Genomic DNA, 22520 nt, shown 5'->3' with positions numbered 1-22520 from the left:
TGAAACTTGGATTCACCACTCCAGAGACAAAAGAACAGTCAAAACAGTGGACTGCAAAGGGTGAATCTGCTCCGAAAAAGGTGAAGACGGTTCCATCAGCTGGGAAGGTAATGGCAACTGTTTTTTGGGATAGTCACGAAATTGTGTATATCGACTATCTTGAAAAAGGTAAAACAATAATGGGAGCGTATTACGCATCATTACTTGATAAGCTGAAGGCATTGCAAAAAAACGGCCGCAATTGAAGAAGAAGAAAGTGCTGTTCCATCAAAACAACGCACCTGCTCACACTTCGGCGGTCGCCATCGCCAAAATTCACGAACTGCACTTCGAATTGGTTGACCACTCACCGGGGTGGTATTCACCAAATCTGGTCTCCAGCGACTTTTTCCTGTTTCCTAAGCTTAAAGTTTCGCTTGGAGGACAGAGATTTTCATCAAACGAGGAGATCATCACATACGTAAACGCCTATTTTGCGGAGCAAGACGCTAACTACTATTTGGAAGGGTTAAAGAGGTTAGAGTAGATGGGAAAAGTGTATCGACTTAAAAAGAAATTATGTTGAAAAATAAAACTATATTTGACCGAAAAAATACTTGTTTCTATGTTAGGCTCAAAACTTTTCAGACTATCCTCGTATATATATAAGTATATGCATAAGTATATGAAGTATATAAGTATATAATGAATTCGTATAAGTATATATTGAGTAATAAAAAAAATGAATATATCTACGAGATGCTAAAATAAAAAAAAGAATGTAAATTGCCATTAATACGCATCGTTGTTACAGTGATTAACTAATCGCGAGAAGCGGAATTCCCTTTCCCTTCCTCGTTCGTTTATATATCGTAGAAACGAGAGGCAGGTCAGCGATTTGCCGAAACTTTTCACTTGCGATACCGACCGAGGGCGATGTTATCGGGAATGTATGAGAGACGAGAGGTAGGAGTCGTGCGAGGAAAAAATCGTTTTAAGAGTGTTAATAATGAGAGAATATTTTATTAGGAATGTAAAAAGAGGAAAGAGGTAAAAAAGTGACGCTTCACGAGGAAAAAAGGGACTTTCAGATGATTTCGCGCTCGCTACGAGCGGTTACCGGAAATTCGACCGCAACGGCAAAAGAAGATTCGTCTATCATTTATTTATTTATTTCGACCGCAACGGCAAAAGAAGATTCGTCTATCATTTATTTCGTCTATCGTTTATTATTTTTTCTATTCTATCGCTTCTATTCTATCGAGATCATCGTTCGTTAGTTTTTTAATCATGCGACAAGAGATCTTATCTTTTTTCGGGATCGCTCAATGAGAGCGATCTCGCTATCGCATACGTTTCTCGTATTCGACAATTTATCGTCGATTCGAAAGAATAAGGAAAAAAATCTTTAAAATGTAATATAAAATGTATAACATAAACGAATAATAAAGTGTACAGTATAATATATAAAGTATAATATAAAGTATAAAATAAAGTATAAGTAACAAAAAATGTAAATATATAGTATAAATGTGTGTAATATATAAATGTGTAATATAAAAATATGTAATATGTGTGTGTATATATATATATATATATGTGTGTGTGTGTAAGTAAAATGTAAATATATAAAATGTGTAATATATAATATATATAAATATCTATTTTGAGGTTTGAATTTAAAATTATTTGTGCACCTTAATTGTAAATATATATATATATTTTTTAGAGATACAAATGGAAAGGCCGAAGCGATTAATTACCAAGCCGGCGCGCTATATCACCACATCTTCGGACGAAGCTCCAAAAAAAGAAAGGTCACATCGAACAATCCCGCAGAAGATATTCAGGAGGATATCGATGAAATAAAAGAATATCTGGGAGAAGAATAAGAATCATAATAATTTTAATAATACTAATAATATTAATAATATTAATATTAATATAATAATATTAATAATTAAATTATATATACACATTAATATAAATAATATTAATAATGAAATTATATATACACCATACATCATCACATATATAATATAAATGTGTAATATAATTTACTCCCAACATTGAAGTGGCTCCATATAAAGAGAGGTTTCAAATTAAACAAATCTCCATCTGATAGATTCATGTCGTATATATTACTCCCTTCTTCGTCTTCGTACCATACATCGCACAAGTGTTGTCGAACCCATTTCCTCTTTAGTTGGATTCACTTCATATGTTTTATGTAAATATATCCCTCTATCTTTATATCGTCGCCTCATAAGAAACGACCCAACGCGAGCTGAAAAGAAATATACAATAGAAAAAAATTCGCGTACTACTATTACATCCAATATATAATACTATGTACGATACTTACAAAATTATCTTCCTCCAAAAATTGATAGTTCATGCAAGGGTGGGGGAATTGGGAAATCGTGCTTGACCACTGTAAAAAGATATAAAATATCGTATCAAAATATACAAAATAAATAATATTTATCTAAAGATAATATATATTCATTTGCAATTTGTTATTCTTAAACGATAGATAGAATGATATTTTAATAATCACATCTTGCGCAGGCGCCGTACGCCTATGGTTATAAAATGGTCTCACTTTCCCGCGCGGATAGCGGTCAGTTGGTTACCAGGAGAGGAAAGCGAAGACGTTGGGGACAGAAATTTGGTTATCGAGTTGTTAGGCGATAATTATAAGAAATGACAATGATTTGTTCAAGTAAAGGAATAACGTGAAAGGGTGTGATGGAATGCATAGATCTTCGCGAATAACATTGGCCGTAAACGGGCGAAACGGCGATCGGCGCGTGTGTTGTTTTGACAAATAAGGTATACAAATAAGGTATACTCATACAAATGAAGTATCGCTCCGGCGATCGGCGCGATACTGGTCGCTGTGCGAAATTCGTTGGCGCGGGGCGCGCGCGGCGGCGGCGGTGTCGCACATGTTCGTCGCGGATCTTTAAATCAGCGGTGATTTAAAGCGTGCACGCGTGTTGCGGGCGTTGTCGCGAGGGTGAGATATTCGCGAAGTATTTAGACCGTTTAGATCGGAGAACGGGTGGGCCCGTTCTTTGTCGAGAGAGGGCTCGGTTGATGGAGGGTGTGTTTCCTCGTCTGTTTTGAGAGTGCCGAGTGAATTCGGCCGAGGAGGGCCCCAGCTGTGTTCGAAGAAAGAGGCGTCGGTGCCGAGTGAACTCGGCCGACTAGGGTGTACCCCGGTGCTCGGAAGTGATCGGTAGTATCGGGGAAACCCGGCGGTGGAGTTTCGGAGACGGCGGAGTCGGATCGAGCAGACTCAATGCGCTGGGGAGATTTCAGCAACTCTCGGCTTGTCGTGAAAAGTTCGGAAACGGTTTTCGGTCTGGCCAAGCGAACTTGGTGCGTTGGAGAGGGCCCCAACAGAACTCAGGCGTTTTACCAGACTCGGTTCGGAAACTCGCTTCTTCGAGACGTGTTCTCAGAAGGCGATCGTGGAACAGAATGATTTCCTGTGGAGAGCGATGCCTTTTTATACCCGAGATCGATCTCGATATTTTTCAGTCGGATCGGTCGGATTGGTCGATCTCGGGGTTAGCATCTCTCTTTCTAGGAGCGGAGAAAAGGATCGGATATAATTGGTTTTTTGGGATGATAAGGAATCGGAGCGGGGGTAAAAGAGTAGGAAAGGAATTCGGTGGTAAGGTAACGGTGCGGCGCGAGGTCGGTTACGCGCTTATGGACGCGGTCGTAGCGCGGGACGCTCGCTCGCTTGCGTGGCGCGATGCGGCGCAGGACATATTCGCGCTCGATGGTACGGCGCGTGGTGCGGTGCGAGGCGCGCTAGCGCTTGCTGGCGCGACGCGTGGTGCGAGGGGGAATATCACGAAAATAATCGTGTTTTCGTGGTATTCCCGTGCTCTATTCCGACGCTTCGGAGTTCGCGAATATTGATAGATTAAAAAAGGGCATAAATGCATCTTGCGGCTACTGCCGTATTCCGCGTGGTGTTCGGCGGTCCCCAACGGATGGTCGGAGGAAAGCCGGAGGAGTAACGGAGCGGAGAGATGTGCTCCGTTACATCTCCCCTCCGTTGTAAGCCAGGACTTAAGTGGCTTTTACGCCGGTCTGCTGGACCTCAATGTCCCGTTCGCGTTGAAACGCAGGACGTATTTTTTCCCGCATACCTCGGTCCGTATTTTCGATTTTTGTGTACCGCGAAATATGATACGTGCACGATGATTCCCGGCAAGACTTCTACCGGGATCGGGCTGGCTGGTTGTAGCGGCGGCATGGTCTGTTCGGCGACGATTTGGGTGGCGGCATCCACCATTCGCGGTCTTAGTAGCGTGTTGGTAACTACCGATACCGTTTTGCCGGCGGTAGGACGGACGACGTACTCTTCGGTGGTCTGACGGCATCGTTTCAGCGGTGATGCTTCGGTGAGTCAGATAACCTTTCTTCGTTGGACCGCGTCTGAGCATTGGATGCTCGTTCCGACTTTAGGTGCTCCTTGCCGTGGTGTCGTTGGCCTGGCGTTGCTGGTTAGACGGTGGCTCAATTCCCGGGAATCCGACCCGACCAGATCGAGGTAGACTTCCTCGAGCCCCGGTCGAGTCGGATCGTACAGCGGTGGTGTGTTCTTCCAAGAACGCGTCGATCTCGTCGACTATGTTAGCGCGACTTTTCATGACGGTGGTTCGTAGCTAATTAATCGTATCTAACGAGTTCGTTCTTCGCTAGCGTCGTCGACGGTCGCGATTTTTCCCCTCCTTTCGTTGATTTTTCGGCAGTTATATGTTGATTGTGCTCGAATTTTTCCGCGGACGTCCGGGGCCTCGGTATTGTCTTTCGTGGTCATCACACGATTTGCTCCTTCTCCCTGGTGCGAATGCCGGGGGCTCGTCGATGGTGGTGACGGTCGACGCCGTGTCTGTCGTGTCGGCGTCGATCGGATCGTTGTCGGCGTCGTCGTTCGACGTTTCGGCGGCGCTGTCGGTCTAGCCCGTCATCGGCCATTTCGCTTCCGTTTCCCGTCTCCGCGGTCTTGTTATCTTCCGGTCCCTTCGGGTGCCATAAAACGGTCTTGCTTTCCCGCGCGGATAGCGATCAGTCGGTTATCAGGAGGGGGAAGCGAGACCGTTTTATGATGGTAAGCAGGAGATCCAGGTTCGATTTCTGGCTGAGGTGGTATTTTTTCGCAAAATAATTACGAGTTTTCACGTGGTCCACGACTGGTTCGTGGTCGGGCCCCGCCGTGACGCCCACCCTCCTTATTCGGAGGCTCGAGCCATGCTTGATGCAATCTCTCCTGTCGTGCTCCAGGAGGATTATTTGTATATTTGCCAATGACGTTGGAGGTTGTTGTCACTGCAGTCCGACCTGCATCCATCGAGAGAATAGGACCATCATCTCTCTGGAGTACCAGTCGTGGGGATTCGAGAGAATACATGTATATATGTATATTGTAATATACGTATATATGTGTATCATTGTTATTCTAAACACGTTATTTGCGATAAATATCATCACATGCCTCGGTAGTCGAAGAGATAAGATGCCCGGTAAGTAGGAGATCCAGGTTCGATTCCTGGCTAAAGTGATATTTTTTCGCAAAATAATTACGAGTTTTCACAACTGGTTCGTGGTCGGGCCTCGCCGTGACGCACACCCTTCCTTCTTACCTGAGGGTTCAGGATTCGAGTCCCCGTTCGGGTGCCATAAAACGGTCTCGTTTTCCCGCGCGGATAGCGATCAGTCGGTTACCAGGAGGGGGAAGCGAGGACAGAAATTTGGTTATCGAATTGTTAGGCAATAATTATAAGAAATGACAATGATTTATTCAAGTAAAGGAATAACAGTGAGAGGTGCGATGAAATGCACAAATCTTTGCGAATAGAATTGGCCGTGAACAGGCGAGACGGCGATCGGCGCGTGTGTATTGTTTTGATACAAATAAGGTATCGCTCCGGCGGTCGGCACGATACTGGTCACTGTGTGAAATTTATTGGCGCGGAGCGCGCGCGGCGGCGGCGATGCCGCACGTGTTCGTCGCGGATCTTTAAATCAGCGGTGATTTAAAGCGTGCACGTGTGTTACGAGCGTTGTCGCGAGGGTGAGATATTCGCGAGGTATTTAAACCCTTCAGGTCGGAGAACTGGTGGGCCCGTTCCCTGCCGAGAGGACTCGACTGACGGGGAGTGTATCCTTCGTCTATTTTGAGAGTGTCGAGTGAACTCGGCCGGCCGGGGAGGGCCCTAGCTGTGATCGGAGAAAGAGACGTCGGTGCCGAGTGAACTCGGCCGACCGGGGCGTACCCTAGTGCTCGGAAGTGACGTATCGGTGGTATCGGGGAGGATCGATACCCGGCGGTGGAGTTTCGGAGACGGCGGAGTCGGATTGAGTGGACTCGATGCGCTGGAGAGAGCGCATCGAGCCCCAGCAGCTCTCGGCTTGCCGTGAAAGGAGACGGTTTTCGGCTCGGCCAAGCGAACTTGACGCGTTGGGGAAGGGCCCAACAGAACTCAGGCGTTTTACCAGACTCGGTTCGGAAACTCGCTTCTTCGAGATGTGCTCTCAGAAGACGAGCGTGGAATAGGATGATTTTCTGTGGAGAGCGATGCCTTTTTACACCCGAGATCGACCTCGGTATTTTTCGGTCGGATCGGTCGGATTGGTCGATCTCGGGGTTAGCATCTCTCTCCCCAAGAACGGAGAAAAGGATTGGATATAATTTTATGATTTTTTGGGATAATAAGGATTGGTTTTTTGGGATAATAAGGAATCGGAGCAGTGGATGTAAAAGGAAAGGAATTCGGTGGTAAGGTAACGGCGCGGCGCGGATCGGATACGCGCTTATGGACGTGGTCGTGGCGCGGTGCAGGACGCTTGCTCGCTTGCGTGGCGTGGGACGTATTCGCGCTCGATGGTACGGCGCGTGATGCGGTGCGGGGCACGCTAGCGCTTGCTGGCGCGACGCGTGGTGCGGGGAAATATCACGAAAATAATCGTGTTTTCGTGGTATCCCCGTGCTCTACTCCGACGCTTCGGAATTTGCGAATATTGATAGATTAAAAAAGGAGACATAAATGCCTCTTGCGGCCACTGCCGTACTCCGCCTAGTGTTCGATCATCACGGATGGTCGGTCGGGGGAAAGCCGGAAGAGGAACGGAGCGGAGGGATGCGCTCTGTTAGTTATCCACTGAAAACAATGTTAAATTATTAAAAAAATTTTTTACATTGAATCGTTTAACACATTGGCTCCGCAGCGTCTATTCAGTAATTTATTAAAATACACCAATCTCAAAGCATACCAAAATTTATTCCGTAGCCAATGCGTTAAATAAAAAGTAATTAGATACTTACCCCATTCAACAGATACTCCACCATTAATACTTTGCCTTCTCCGTTGTTAATAACATTGTTCAGCATATCATACGAGTATTTGTTGTTGTTCATTGTGTACGTCGCGTTTATCGTGATCTAAATGGATACTGACGAGCATTTTTTTTCCTAAACGCATTAATACGAGAGACGCGTAAATGATAACAAACGCTCTTATCGCGCGAATTAGGTGCGGTTAGAAAAAACGCACAATCCCTGAGAAAAGATTTTTTTCCTCGTTCTTTCGAATCGACGATAGATTGTCGAATACGAGAAACGTACGCGATAGCGAGATCGCTCTCATCGAGCGATCCCGAAATTTTAATAGCAATCTTTCTTCGAATAGAGAATAGAAACTAAAACAGTCTCGATAGATTAACAAATAAGAAATAGAAATTAAAAAGAAAAATAGAAATTAAAAAAATAGAAGCTAAAAAATTTATCATAGAGGTAGAACCGCGCGATTAAACGAAAGCTAAAAATAAGACTTCGTGTAGAGTTTTGTTGATAGAACCGCAAAAAATGAAATAAAAAAAATAAGATTTTTTTTTAACGATCAATGAAAGGTTTAGAGCGATTCGCTTTTGCTCGATAGCAGAAGTACGAGTAGACGTATCTCTCTTATCAATTCAACTTTCGCTTTGCGCGATGACGCCCGCGCGCGGGATCGCCGTAGTCGCGTGCGCGATAGCCGTTATCGCGGCAATTCGCGACTCCGCCGATAGCAACGAGAAGGCGATTCGGTTTTTGCAAATTTACGGATACTTGGACAACGTATATATATATGTATCATTGTATTGTTGACGTGTTATTCTAAATACGTTATTTGCGATAAATATCATCACATGCCTCGTTAGTCGAAGGGATAAGATGCCGGTAAGCAGGAGATCCAGGTTCGATTCCTGGCTGAGGTGGTATTTTTTTGCAAAATAATTACGAGTTTTCACGATTTATTCGGGCCCCGCCGTGACGCACACTCTCCCTTCTTATTTGGGGCAAACGATATCGTCCGATAACACGACGTTGGCTCTGAGATACGCGAGCGCGCTTTTGCAGGAGTATTACCGTATATCGGGTTCTTAACAACGCTACGTTGAAACAGATGCGTAAACTGCGATGTGGCGTTAGAGATATATCGAATTCCGCCTTGGACAAGTTTTCGAGGAAATGGGTGAAGATGCGCCTCGCTTGGAACTTTCACCTGGTGAGCGATGTTCTACGAGTCACCGAGATCGCGTTCGACATGTGGGCGGCAAATTCGTCGTTGACGTTCGAGCGCGATTCGATGAATCTCGATATCGTGCTATCGTTTCAGGAAGGCTTTCACACGTTCGTAGATTCTCGACATCGTGGTAGCCGAATATGCTCGTCGTTGCTGGACGGACCAGATAACGTGCTCACGCTTTTTTACCATCGTCCGAAGTATCAAAGATGCACGTAGATAATTCGGAGAAGTGGTACATCGAGCTTACTACTAATCCTAACGATACGCACACCCTCTCTTCATCTACTATATACGTTGACGCATGAGATCGGTCATGCTTTAGGATTACACACACAGTCCTCAGAAGAATTCGATAATGTACGCCTTCGTTCTCTCTAAAACTTTTCCCGTGCGTTTGAATGAGGCGGATTTTCTCGCCATTCAGAATTTATACGGTTTAAAGAATAAGAGCGAAGTCTCGAGATCGATACTAGCGACGACCACAATCGCGACATGGCTCAACGAACGTGGATCTGTGCGCGTTACGACGCGTCGACGCGATGTTGGTGTTAGAAGCCAGAATGTACGTGGCGTATCGACGTCACTTATGGTCGGTCAGCGTAAACGGAAAATCTTATAGTAGATCATTGTTACTGACGGACTATCTGCGTTTCCTTTCCTATAATTTTACGCGTTTAGCGGGCACGTATCGACGACCCTCGGGCCAACTCGTATTATTCGTAGATGATACAGTTTACATGGCAGAATATCCGAGTTTCGAGTTGGTACTGGGTTGACCGAAAAAACTAAAGGATATGAAACTTCCTCCTAACGCGAAAATTAACGCTGTAGTTAACACTAATGCGAACGTTCGCGATTTACGAGAGCGTAGCCGAGATCGAAGACTACTCGATGATAGCCGTTAGACATAACTCGTTGCACACGATATTTCCGGGGATTCTACCCGCCGTAACGTCCGCCGTTTGATATATCGACGATAATCTGCACTTTATCATTAAACGACAGTTCTTCAAGTACAACGAGTTTATCAGAAGTGTAACTATAGCTGGTAAATTCGACGCGGAAATTTTTGGTATCGTGTGTCCAAGGGATGGACCGTTAGAACAATTGCACGCACTTCTGAAAAGACTCGCTCAGATGAGGAACGTATTTTTGAGCGAGGACGATTTAGAGGAGAAGAGGGAGGAGAAGGAATTTTTCATACATTGTATAGAGGGAAGGACACGAAACAATTACGAACGATCAGTATCGCGCGATCTTTCCGGTCGTAAAGATGTACGGTATCGAATATATACTCGCAAGGTTCCGAGACGTATCGAGTCGACGAGAGCGACGATACGAGGAAGAGGAAGAGAACGCTCGACGATAACAGGACCGCGTCGAGTTATAACAACGTCGATGGTACGAATAGTCTAGTCAGAGTTTTAGAACGAAAATATCTCTTGACTAAAATAGGATACAAGTTTCTCGATGCGTCACTCTTGAATGTTCCTCGCGCGTGAACATTATTCTGGAAGATAGTCATGGCAAGGAGATCTCGATGTCCCCCAATACGTGGAGCTTCTCGAGCAACGACACGTTCTCTCGAAGTATCTGCAGAGTCAACGGAGAACCGTCCTTTCCGGCTCTGTCGCATATCGGAAATATGACCATGCGTTTCAAAAGAATCAACAAGCTGACGATATTATGTCTGGAAACGTCCGCGGCTCACTTGGTCATGTCGAAGGAAACGGTGAATAACATGTTCGAGCATTGCGTCCGACTCGTTATCTCGTTGACCAAGATATTAGAAAGATCGAAATTGGCGCGTTTCAAGGATATCGCATCCACCGCTAAGGATACGGAGAACGTCTCGAGAGTCATATGCGATAGGGATGCTTTCGATCGTAACCGACATTATCGACTGCGAACTCGTTGCTCTGTTCTTTGGAATGTAAGATTGAAATAAAATAAAATGAGAGAGATATTAAATAAAAATGTTTTTTTATTTGTAACTTATTTGTACTTCCCCACGCATTTAAGCATGTAAGTGATACGAGCAATAGAATATTATATATAGTATTTATATTTTTCAATATTTTTAATATTAACTCGATACTATTTAATATTTTGATACGAATAATATAATTAATAATTTAAAAACAATCTGATATATAATATGATATATGATATAATATGATATAATTTGATATATAATATAATATAAATCGTTAACGCGATATTACAGTTCGGTGATACATTCCTGTTTCGTTTCGACCACCAGTCGTACAGCTTGCACACGTTCTCTATGGCACAATTCTTCGCGTGACGCTCGCAGTGGAAAGAGTGGATGTCGTCCAGGGTATTCAGACGTCCTATATCCTCGAAATCTGCGTCGATAGTCTCGACGATTATGTCGTGGTCCACGATGTCACCAAGAATCTCCTCCAACCACTTCTTCTTCTCCAAACCTTTGACGTCTAGGCGCGTCTCGCGATCGGTCGTACACACCGCTTCAAATCACGGGTTTCGAGAATCTGTAGGCGACGTCATCGTTGCTCCACTGCAGGCCGTGATGATTGGGCGGTTACCCACGCTCGAGATTTCTCCGCCTTTGTAAGAAGATTCCAGAGTATCGCTTCTCGAAACTCGATGAGCTCCTTTCCATTTCTCAATATCGCCACCTCTTTAACCGTAAATTTCTCCCGAACGATAAAACCTTGCAGATCGACGAAGACCGGTAACGTTTGACATCGTCGTGACACGGAGAAACTCGATATTTTCGCGCTCCGCGCTCTTCTTCTTTATACGTTCGTTGTCGATATCGCATACCAAGGGAAAACCACGATTTCCTGTTTTATGTAAGTTTATGTACGACGTTTGTCAACAGGTTATACTCTATCACTCTATCGTGAATGATGAAACGATAAACCGTTGTGTTACCCGGAACGTTCTCCTTGCATTCGAATTCTACGCGAATGTCGACGGTGGCGCTCTTGATCGATTCATTCTGGCGAGAGCAATCGATGATCACGAGCGGACCGTATTGCAGAAATTTGGTAGTCATGAACGGTTCGCAGGTCTCGCACCCGTAATATGCCTTTCGAAATTTCAGATACATATCGTACAGCACGGCAAACTTGTTACGCTCGAAATCTAAGTTCATATCGTCGTAGCGATAGAACTCGGAATTCAAATAGAGTTTTACATTAGTCAGCTTACAATCGTCGAATTTAGAAACGTCTTCTGACAGTACGTTTTTCCTTCTGGTCTGTAGCACGAAGGTCACGTATCGCGGTTTCTCCAATTGTGTCGCCGCTTTTACCGCCTACGAATGCTTGGTCATACTTTATAATAGGGGAAATTTGTACAGATCCCATGAACGAAAGCCTATCCTTAAATATCGTCCGCTCTTCATTTACAGAAGTGACAGTTTGTTGACATCGTTCAGTATCAGTGCGACATGTTCGCCACTGTACAGCGTGATCTTTGGTCTCTGATCCGGATGCGCCACGACACAATGGTTATCGTTGCGAGCGCGTATCAGAATGAGTTCGTGCCGCGCGTTTATCACTATGCGCTTGTAATCCTCGCAGAAACCGAGGAGTATGTTAAAAGGCACGCAAAAGTTGAAATCGTCCAACGCTATAGGCAGGATCTCCCATCTGGAGTTCTGTAAAGCTCTATCTTTCTTAACGATACATAGTTTTTCATCAAGGTCGTTATCTCGACGTTTTTGCTCTTATCGATCTCCATGCTATTGAGCTCGTATCGAATCTCGTCGAACATAAACACGACGAAGTTGTTGGCTACCTTCGCTTCTTCGCTTTCTTCGCCGTACCTTCCTTCGCGCTCTCTCTCGTCGCGAACTTTTCCTCGATGTACAGAAAACTTTCGCACGGTACAGATCCTGCTGTTGTATAGGTATTCGTATCTCGCTGTATCCGAACGTGGTGTTAGCGTACGGATTGTAAGTGTTGATCTCTATTCTTACGATACGATCGTCAAAGATCGGGGCATTTCTGATACTTAAAATGTCGCTCGCCATGTCGATTCTTCATGACGAAACCTAAAGATCTTAAGAACGCGGCGTTCAATTCATTCGCCTTTCCCTCGCGCACCTTCCTCGTCGTGTCGTTCCGCGGTAGGGTCGCGGAAGCGTAGCGTTTGTGTCTCCTCTCGCGTATGACTCGTTCAGAACGAGCATCTTTCGCTCTCGCGCATCTCTTTTTACTGTCTTCGTCGTCGCACGTGAAGTCGCACCGTTATCTCCTCTCCGAGGCGAAAGTCGATCGGTCGATCGTTATAATTCACGAGGATCAGAGCGATGCGTGAAATTGGTGAGGTTTCGCGCGATGATCGGGAAATAAATGATCGACGTCGGAGCGTTCGACAATTTATATCCCGGAGGAACGTTCGAGGAAAACTCGTGTATTATGTGAATCGTCGTTGCTGTACGCACCCGCGGTGATATTGCATTCCACTCGAATGATGTTCACGTTCATGATATTCACGGGTCCGTCGGATGTGTGCCATTTATTCAGTCGTAACACGCGCGACGACAAGAATTCCAGGAGCGAACCGATGTTATTCGATTTCGCAAAGTTGACTCGATGCTCGCACTTAATCTCGCTTCTCATGGTGTTCTCGTTGGCGCGAATGATTAGAGATCGCGTGCCCCTCTCGCCCTCGTCGCTCTCATTATCGTCGCTCGTCCTCTTGTTCTCGTCGATTCTTCGCCTCTTAGAGATAGCGTTCACATATCTGTCTGTCGCACTCAACTCGTACGAACCGTCACGATCGTTTTGTTGTCGTCGTCGTCGTAATAAAACTTATTATTCGTGGAATCGACGTTCGGTATAGTATTGTACGTTTCGAAATTCGAGACCTAATTCATAATCATCGTCGCTCAGATCTAAGGCGGGAAAATAGTACCGTGAGGACTCTTTCCGGTGAACGAAAGGCTCAGCGACATCGCGATCGATCCCCGAGAGAAATCGCAGGCACACCTGACCGCAGATGCTCTGATCGTACATCTGATACGATTCGTGATTGTACGTTATATTTACGTCGTCGCCGAGATATCTCTCGAATTCCCTCAGCGGTCGAAGATTGCCGAAACCGTCGAAGTAAACCGTCGTTGCCCCTCTTCGCGTAGGCGACCCAATGAGTACCCGAACCCATCGAATTGTCGAGATTTACGATGCCACTCTCGTTGCGTCGCGCCTTCGATGGTAACACGTTACGCATAAACACTCCTCTGAAGAAGGGTATTCGCAGCCGAGCGGCGAGTGACCTTCAGTTGCTCATTCGTCATGATGCCGGAGAGCGGTAACTCGACCGATCTTAACATTTCTTTCTACGATTTTTTTTTTTTCGTTCTTCTCGTCATACTGCTGCCACGTTTGTAAGGCGTTAGGTGCAATCCGTGACCGGCAACCCTCCATCGCCTGATTGTGACGTTGCAACTCCTTCAGTTGACGCCGAGCGGCCTTACTGGCGTTCATCACCTTCGCGACGCCCGCCGCGCCACCGATCAAAGAACCGAGCGTGCCTAGTATCGGAAAAATGGGCAACAAGCTTTCACGTTTCGCCGTCGGAAGTATCCTCCTCGTCGTCTTCCTCTTCTTCTTTTTCAAATCCATGCCCAGTTTTGTTTTTGCTTTCATAGCTGCCTATACGGCGGTCGCGACGGCCCTCTCGTCGAAGATGGAATCTCCGACCGTTATACATTCGCGCGCCTTCTCGGCGAGAACTCGATCAGATCGGCGAGTTCCTTATTTCACGAGTAAGCGATGTCGTGTTCGCGGCACGCCACGTCCAACGGATCGACGCTTCGATCGCCGCGCGCCAATCGCTTCGCGAGACAGGTGCCAGGTTCGCAAAATTGATACCGGGAATATATAGTTCGAAGGGAAGCGCGTTTATCGCCGTATCGAGTAATCCCGCGCCGCTGAGCTGCAGTTCTTAATAAGAGGCACTGGACCGTCTGTGTGCGATCGTTGCGATCGTAATGATCGCAACGATCGCACCACGTATGATTATCGTAATCATGGATGATTGTAATGCTCCAGACACACGCGACAATGTTGCATCTCGGGGTCCACTCTCAGATGATCGGGTAGTCTGTTCTACAGTAGCTCCACGTATCTGTCGAAATCGCGCACGAGAACGATCTTCGAGATAAGTCGCTGTTCAGCGGATAGATTGAGAATATCGCGTTTGTCAATAGGGGAAACATATCGATCACTGTGCGCGATCGAATCGCTATCGAGTATAAGTAGAGCGATTATCGGTCGCGTCTCCTCGAAGCGAGCGCATGCGCGTAAATGCGATTTGTTCGACAGTCGGCTATAAGAGTGTCCAATCTCGATCGTAAGGCTCGACGAATCTCGAGCGACGTGATCGGGAGGGCGCACAGACACGGCTCTCTACTACCGAACACGATACGTTGCATCATTTGCGGCCTCTCCAATTGCGGTAAAACGAACGTGTTGATAAGCATGCTCGAAAGCCCGCGTTTGTTTCGAGAACGTGTATGTCTACTCGAAATCTTTGCAACAACCGAAATATTGATACCTGGCGGAGTTGCTCGAATCGATGGACGAGATCGCGTTCTCGAACAATCGACATCGTGCCACCGAGCGAGGCGTTTCCCGATTCGATATTCGTGTTCGACGATGTGGCCTGTGACAAGCAGAACGCGATCAGGGAATATTTCGCCATGGGTCAACACTCGAACATCGATTGTTTCTATCTCTGTCAGACGTATGCTAAAATTCCGAAACATCTGATACGCGATAACGCGAATGTCTTGGTTCTGTTTAAGCAGGATGGTATTAACCTAAAGCATGTTTACAACGAGCATGGATATGTCGTACGAGGATTTTTTCACCTTGTGTCGCGCGTGTTGGAAATGCAAGTACGGTTTCGTAGTCATCGATAAGGAAGTGCATTAAGGAATGATAGATACAGACGAGGATTTAACGATTTTGTCGTGGTGTAGAGTATCAGTTGACGCTGCGGCAAGTATGGACATCGCTCGACGGGAAAAAACGGCGCGAGAGATCGCGAAGACTCAGAACTCTATATGTAAAAAGCATAGAACGTTAAAGACCAGTGAGATAGAGGAGGAGATCGTACTGGAGAGGCGATTCAAACCGATCGTTCAGCCGTTGAAACGAATCGCCGAGAACACCGCGCGAGACGATCGAGGGAGTCGACCCGATCGCACTCATCGGCGCTAAGAGGAAACGTGAGATCGATGACAAGTCACCGTCGAGATCGACGAAGAGACGCCTCTCGACGAGATCATTCTCGATCGTGACAGATAGTCCCGCGACTAAAAGCGAATCGGAGGAATCGATCTCGAACGCATAATGGGAACCGTTAGGTCGCAAATATATGGGCGCGCTTCTAAAGGGGGACAGACAGAGCGAGATCAATTACGTTTACGGGATGTACTTCGATGAAGGTGATGCTCGGCGACAAGCGATTCGACGTGGCCGCCGACGACAGCGTGATCGTGAGTAACGCGCGATATCCGGGTACTCCGGGCTTATACGAGTTGATCTTCAAGAGACTCCTCGACGACGTCGTGTACACGGAGAACGACAAGCAAACAGTATACAAGAGTATACTGTAAGAATTAGACGACCGTAAGCGGTCATGAAAGAAATTCGGAATATAAACAGCTAACAGAGAGGAGCCGTCGTGGTCGTGCAGACTAAGTGTCGGATTGGTAGACGAGGGATCCCGAGTTCAAATCCAGTCGGTCTCCGTTAATTTTTTCCGAATCTAATAGATCTTTCAATCTCAGAAGTGGGATTCAGCCTATGTTACCTCAGAGAAGATTCAGCCTATGTTACCTGACAGGTCGATCGTTCAGGAGTGAACGGTTCCTCTCTGTTAACTGTTTATATTCCGAATCTCTTTCATGATCGCTTACGGTCGTCTAATTCTTACAATACTGTTGACTACGAACGCCCATCGGCGTGGTCACAACGCGCTTATGCCCGTTCTAGGGAACAAAGGTTTCAAGCACATCATCGCGCCGCTTTTGCTCGATAGAGACAAAATTGGCACTGGTATATTGATAAGGTGAGAAAAAGAAGGATCGACTCTATTCCATCCGCTATGAGAGACAATAGAATCGAATACATTCACTGGGACGATCCCAGCTAGTCGACCGTCTTCGATTGCTCGACGCCTCTCGATGAGCGGACAACGACGCTCACGACAACGAGATTCTGTCGATAATCGAGGAGCTTCGCGAGATCGACGTGATCGAGTAAAACGCGGCGCGCGCTCGCGGCGGCCGGTATTTCTGTTATGTTGATGAACAAAAGTTCGGAAGACTGTTGGAGTCGTTCGGCAGAGGCAGGGTACGCTCGCGACCGTCGATCGAGTCCCTACGTCATTACGTGCATAACAACGTACGATACGCAGATTGCCGAGATTACGAGCAGATTATCACGCGTGGTAGATTCGTCACCTACGAAAGCTTGATGTCCGTGAACAAATTCGGGAAGACTCTGGAGAGTCAGCGCGACGTCAACGATCGTCCGACGATTTCTACGAGCGTACGTCGCAACGCGCTCTGCCTGAATCCGGACGACATCAACAGATGCAAGATACGGCATCTGGACGCGCCGCTCGACGACGCCGATCAAGGATTACGTCGACGACGCGCTTCGCGTAAGGAGCGAGGAATCAAAAGCTCTAACGAACAAGCTACGAAAACAGCCGGAAGATATGAATAAGCGGATTTGGAATATTTTCCTACAGTATTACGACGTAAGAACTGAAGTGGACGTTCTGCGACACTTCGAAAAGGAGAGGCCTCGCTCGTCGATCACGACAAACGAATAGGGGAGACGAGAGATGCGATAGAACGAGCGCTCGAGAAACGGGACGAAAATTCGCACTCTACTACAATCGACCTCTCTCACGATAATTGGCACGAGCCTTTGCGTCATAACAATACATCCTTACTCGCTATTGCATTCGACGTTTCTCGCTTCCCCGCACATCCCGGGCATCCTCTTCTTAGGTCATCGGCGGCCCGATCTATCAACTGTCGCACCAACTTTTTCTTCCGATCCGACGTGGAGTTCAAAAATTGAATTCTCAATTTCGCGTGTTTTCATCAGTTGCGTTTCTTCTTTTTGATTATATCTTTGACGTTGTACATATACAGTCAAACCAACTCGCAATCGGTCCCCTTCTCGAGCTGTCAGCCCATCCTCCAACTTCGTCACGTACTGAACGAATCGTTCAATCTCATCCTTGTCTCCAGACAAGGATGCAAACAACGCGTCTAAACCACTGCCATAAATCTCGTCGTCGAGGTTCCTCCTCCTGTATCTAGACGTGCTAGATGCTCCCCATATTCTCCTCGAAGAAATCTCCTTCGCTATCTCGATCTCCGTAAGCGACGTGCGCTTGTCCGGCGTCGCGGAATTCTCGATGAAGCAAACCATGCTCTCTCCCGAACAAAACGAGTTCAACGGGCCTTTCCGATTCCACACGTCGGTGACAATACATATAGCGTTCCTCATACGCTCGGCCTCGCGTATACATGCGATCGGCTCTATTCCTCGACAAAGTGCCAGATGTCTAGATAGAAACGCCATCATCAGCCGCAAATTACACATCGTCGAATGCGTAGACGTCCACATCGCGTATCAACTCGAGTGAGTTGATCGCGTCGCTATTTGCTTCCGCCGATACCCTGTCCTTCTCGTCTTCTTTCCGCTCGATCGTCGGTCGTCTCTTCCGTTCTATCGTTATTGCGCGTTTCTCCTGTTCCACCACTTTGCGTTCCATCTCTCTCGAGAACTCGAACGGTTCGTCTAAGAGCGTTATTATCTCCGGATGCTTCAATTGACTCTCTGGAACTTTAGACTGACTCTCCATCTCGCTAATAATACGTCGTCGATACCCTTAGTCAAATATATACTCTAAGGCAGCGTCGAAAATGCAAAACCGCGGCATCCAAAGACGGCATCCTTTCCAGCTTCGTAAAAGATGCTGTCTAACTGCGACATCCTAAAAAACAGAACGCGCGCCTTCCTGTCGTCACGAAAAACAGGACGCGCTAGGCTCCGTAGAAGACGCCTAGACACAGGACACGTGCCTAACCGCGCTTAATCCTAATAAATAGGACGCGCGACATCCTCTCGCCGGACCCCGTGGACGACGCCGGAAAGAATCATCCCCTAAAAAGGGAAAAAACTATCCCCGACTACCAGGGGGAAACCACTCTCCGACCGCCAAAGGGGAAACCATCCGACCGAGGAGAAAAAAACTACTCCGTCGATCGCCAGGGGAATCCACCTCCCCGATGCGAACCCCCCGGGAATCCCATAATCCCTTCACCTCCCTCTTCCCCCGGGGGGTTTGGGGCCTCCCTTGTTTGCCTACTCACATTTTTGTTTGTCCACCTTACCCATAGATGTTAGGACACTTCTTAATATACCACGAAATTGTCGTAGTATCCAATGTGAAATGGGTGAATATGTTTATTTTGATTTAGAAGAAAGTATTATTCAATATCTTACACGTATTCTATCTGCATCCGTTGTTAATCACTTGGAAATAGATTTAATATTGATGGTTGTACTTTAGATAAATCAAGCATTATTCATATTTGGCCAATTCAAATCAGAATTATAAATATACAACATACAAAGTCAGTAGTAGTAGAAATTTATAAAGGCACACAGAAGTTACTAGATCCAAATATATTTTTTGACAAATTTACATTTCCTCACGGAAATGTAAATTTGTCAAAAAATTCTGAATGTCAGAAATATCTCGATACATAGTCGTCGCTATTGTACATACTAAGAAAATGTAAAGATTATTCAAATTTCTGTACTTCTTCTTTTACAGCAATTTTACAATATGTAAAATGCTTCTTTGCATGTTAAATGTTTTATATCATTTCTTATATTTCTTTTTATATTTCTTTGTCTTTTTTATATACATATTCTTCTGCAGAACTAATTAATATTTCTTGCATATATATCCACATAGCGGTACAGTACTACTTTTTGTTGTTGTGTACTACTTTCTATTTTCTGTTAGAATTCTATTTTCCATTGATTTTCATATTACATTTGCTATTTTGAAATATTTTTTAATGATTTCTCTAATTTCGCTTTGAAGTGTCCTTCAAATAATTTGTCACAATTTTCATTAACATTTTTGTACAAACAAGCCTTAGGTATCATTCATGGAAAAGAAAATGTCAAATAAATACAAAAGGTAAGAATTATCTGCCTGAAATATCATATTTATATAATGTTGTTAACTATTGTTTCTTATTATTAATAATGGTCAACATAACGATGACATGATGGGGACAAGGAATGCCTTAACATTCAGAATTGCTTGCATATCGAAGAATACTTATTTTGTCTTTATAAATTCATACATCACGAAAAAAGGCGAAATAAGTATTCTCCGATATGCGTGTAACTTTAAGTGTTAAGGCATTCTTATTCTTGTGAGTATACATGTATTGTTTGAAATACATTTTAATTACCATGTAACAGACAAATAATAATATTAGGTGTACAAAAAAGTTCTGAGCTTTTTTTTGTAAAATTCAATCTTTATTCAAAAACAAACAAAAAAATATTAATCAGTGAAATATTCCCCGTTTGCATCAACGACCTTTTGCTATCTTTCGAATAGTTTGCGAATTCCTTGACGATAGAAGCTCATCGGCTTCGAAGCGATAAAGTCATCAATGCATTTTCGTATCTCTTCAAATCTCACGAAATGTATATCAGCCAAATGATGCTGCAGCGACCGGAATAGGTAGTAATCGGAAGGCGCCATGTCTGGGCTATACGCCGCGTGCGGGAAAAGTTCCCAGCCTAACGCAAAGATATGGTCCTGAGTCGCTTTCGCAACATGTGGTCGAGTATTGTCATGAAGCAAGATCATTTTACGACGTCATTGGCCAGTAAATGGCCTCTTTTCTTCTAATACATCGCTCAAATTGGTCAATTGTTGTTGGTAGCGGTCTGCCGTGATTGTTTTATCCGGTTGTAACAATCGTAATACAACACACCTTTCCAATCTCACCAGAAAACCTTCTTGGCATGGATTGGGCTTTAGCGTCGATGTCGAAGGTTGACCAGGATCAACCCATGATTTTCTATGTTTAGGGTTATCATAAAGAATCCACTTTTCATTGCCTGTAATGATTTTGTGCAGAAAATCTTTTTTCCAGAACTTTGAAAGCAAAGTGAGTGCAGTGTCACGCCGACGATTTTTGTTGTCTTCGGACAATTCATGCGGAATCTGCCTTCCTTCTGAACCTTTCCCATCGTATGTAAACGTACGGAAATGGTTTGCTGCGTAACACTAGCTAAGCTGTTCTGTAAGCTCCTTTTCAGGTTGCGCAGAGTTTATATTCAGTGCTTGCAATTCGCCCGTTTCAATCTTTTGAGGGCGTCCAGCACGAGGTTCATCTTCAAGACTGAAATTTCCTGGCGAAATTTTTGATACCATCTTTTACATGTAGTATGACTTACAGCGTTCTCTCTATATGCAACACAAATCATTGTAGTGACTTCAGCAGCATTTTTCTTCAGATGAAACGCGAAGTGGATGGAAAATCGAATATGCTCTTTTGTTATTGCCATCGTGAACTACTGATTTTTGAGGTTATGTGCATCAAACGCCAAACCGTATGGCATTTTAGAAAGCCAAATGTCAACGCTTTAAAATCGCAAAAGGGCGGGAAGATATATAAAATTTAAATTGTTATTTCGGTTGTATGAAATCTAAAGCTGAGAACTTTTTTGTACACCTAATATATATGTATATCGTATATACCGTATATACCATATATATATATATATGGTTTGGCTTTCTAAAATGCCATACGGTTTGGCGTTTGATGCACATAACCTCAAAAATCAGTAGTTCACGATGGCAATAACAAAAGAGCATATTCGATTTTCCATCCACTTCGCGTTTCATCTGAAGAAAAATGCTGCTGAAGATATATATATATATATATATATATATATATATATATATATATATATGGAAACAAAGCGCCTCGAACGGTTTAGAAAGATCCTAAACAAATATTCAAATACAAAAATTCCTCTCGAGACATGTCTCGCTATCAAAAATAATTCTTCGTGAAAGACAGCTTTGTCGGCGCCGAAAGATTTATAACATACTAATAAAATTCGAAATATTAACAAAATCAAATTCTTGACGGATGAAAAACGCATCGAATCATTCGAAGGCGACACTCCCCAAATTGCTGGGAAAATTAAGGAAACGCCAATCAAGAAGAAGCGATTAGCGACCGTTGGTGGGCACACCAATGAATAATTGAGGGTGTGAAATATGAAATGAAATTTTCACTAACTAATTCCGTCATTCGCTAGGAAACCCGGAAACATAAAAACAATCACAATCCATAGAACATCGCTCCTCTCCTTCCTCTATACTCGCAATTTTTCTAAACTATCATTCGACAGCCAACGTGGAAATTTATCACGCCCTCAGATATTTCCACTCTTCCGGAACTCTTTATAAATCGCGACTTGGAGCGGATCGCTCTCTTCTCTTCGCTCTACGCCTTCACGGACAGGACTATTCGAAACTGTTGCAGAAATATTCCAGTTAGAATCTGCGCGCGAAACTTTATTTTCCATGTGATTCATGATCCAGCCAAGCCACCTCTCGTCAATCATCTGTGGCTCGCACAACAAAAGTAAGTCCGTCTTTATCATTCTTTTTCACGGTTGACTGGCTGTTTGGTTCGCAAACTTAAATCTTAACTTAATTGTTTCCTTAAATCATTCCCCACATTTCAAATTGGCAAGCCGCCGTCTGACTCGGTGAAGTTGCCTCCCCCGACTCCTCAACATTCCAAATTGACAAGCCGCCGACTGACTCGGTGACGCTGTCTCCCTTGGCTCCTCAACA

The sequence above is a fragment of the Pogonomyrmex barbatus genome, unplaced genomic scaffold (genome assembly GCF_055798465.1).
Source record: "Pogonomyrmex barbatus isolate J1 unplaced genomic scaffold, ASM5579846v1 scaffold2, whole genome shotgun sequence".
Classification (NCBI taxonomy): domain Eukaryota; kingdom Metazoa; phylum Arthropoda; class Insecta; order Hymenoptera; family Formicidae; genus Pogonomyrmex; species Pogonomyrmex barbatus.
Note: the sequence above shows the minus strand (reverse complement) of the source record.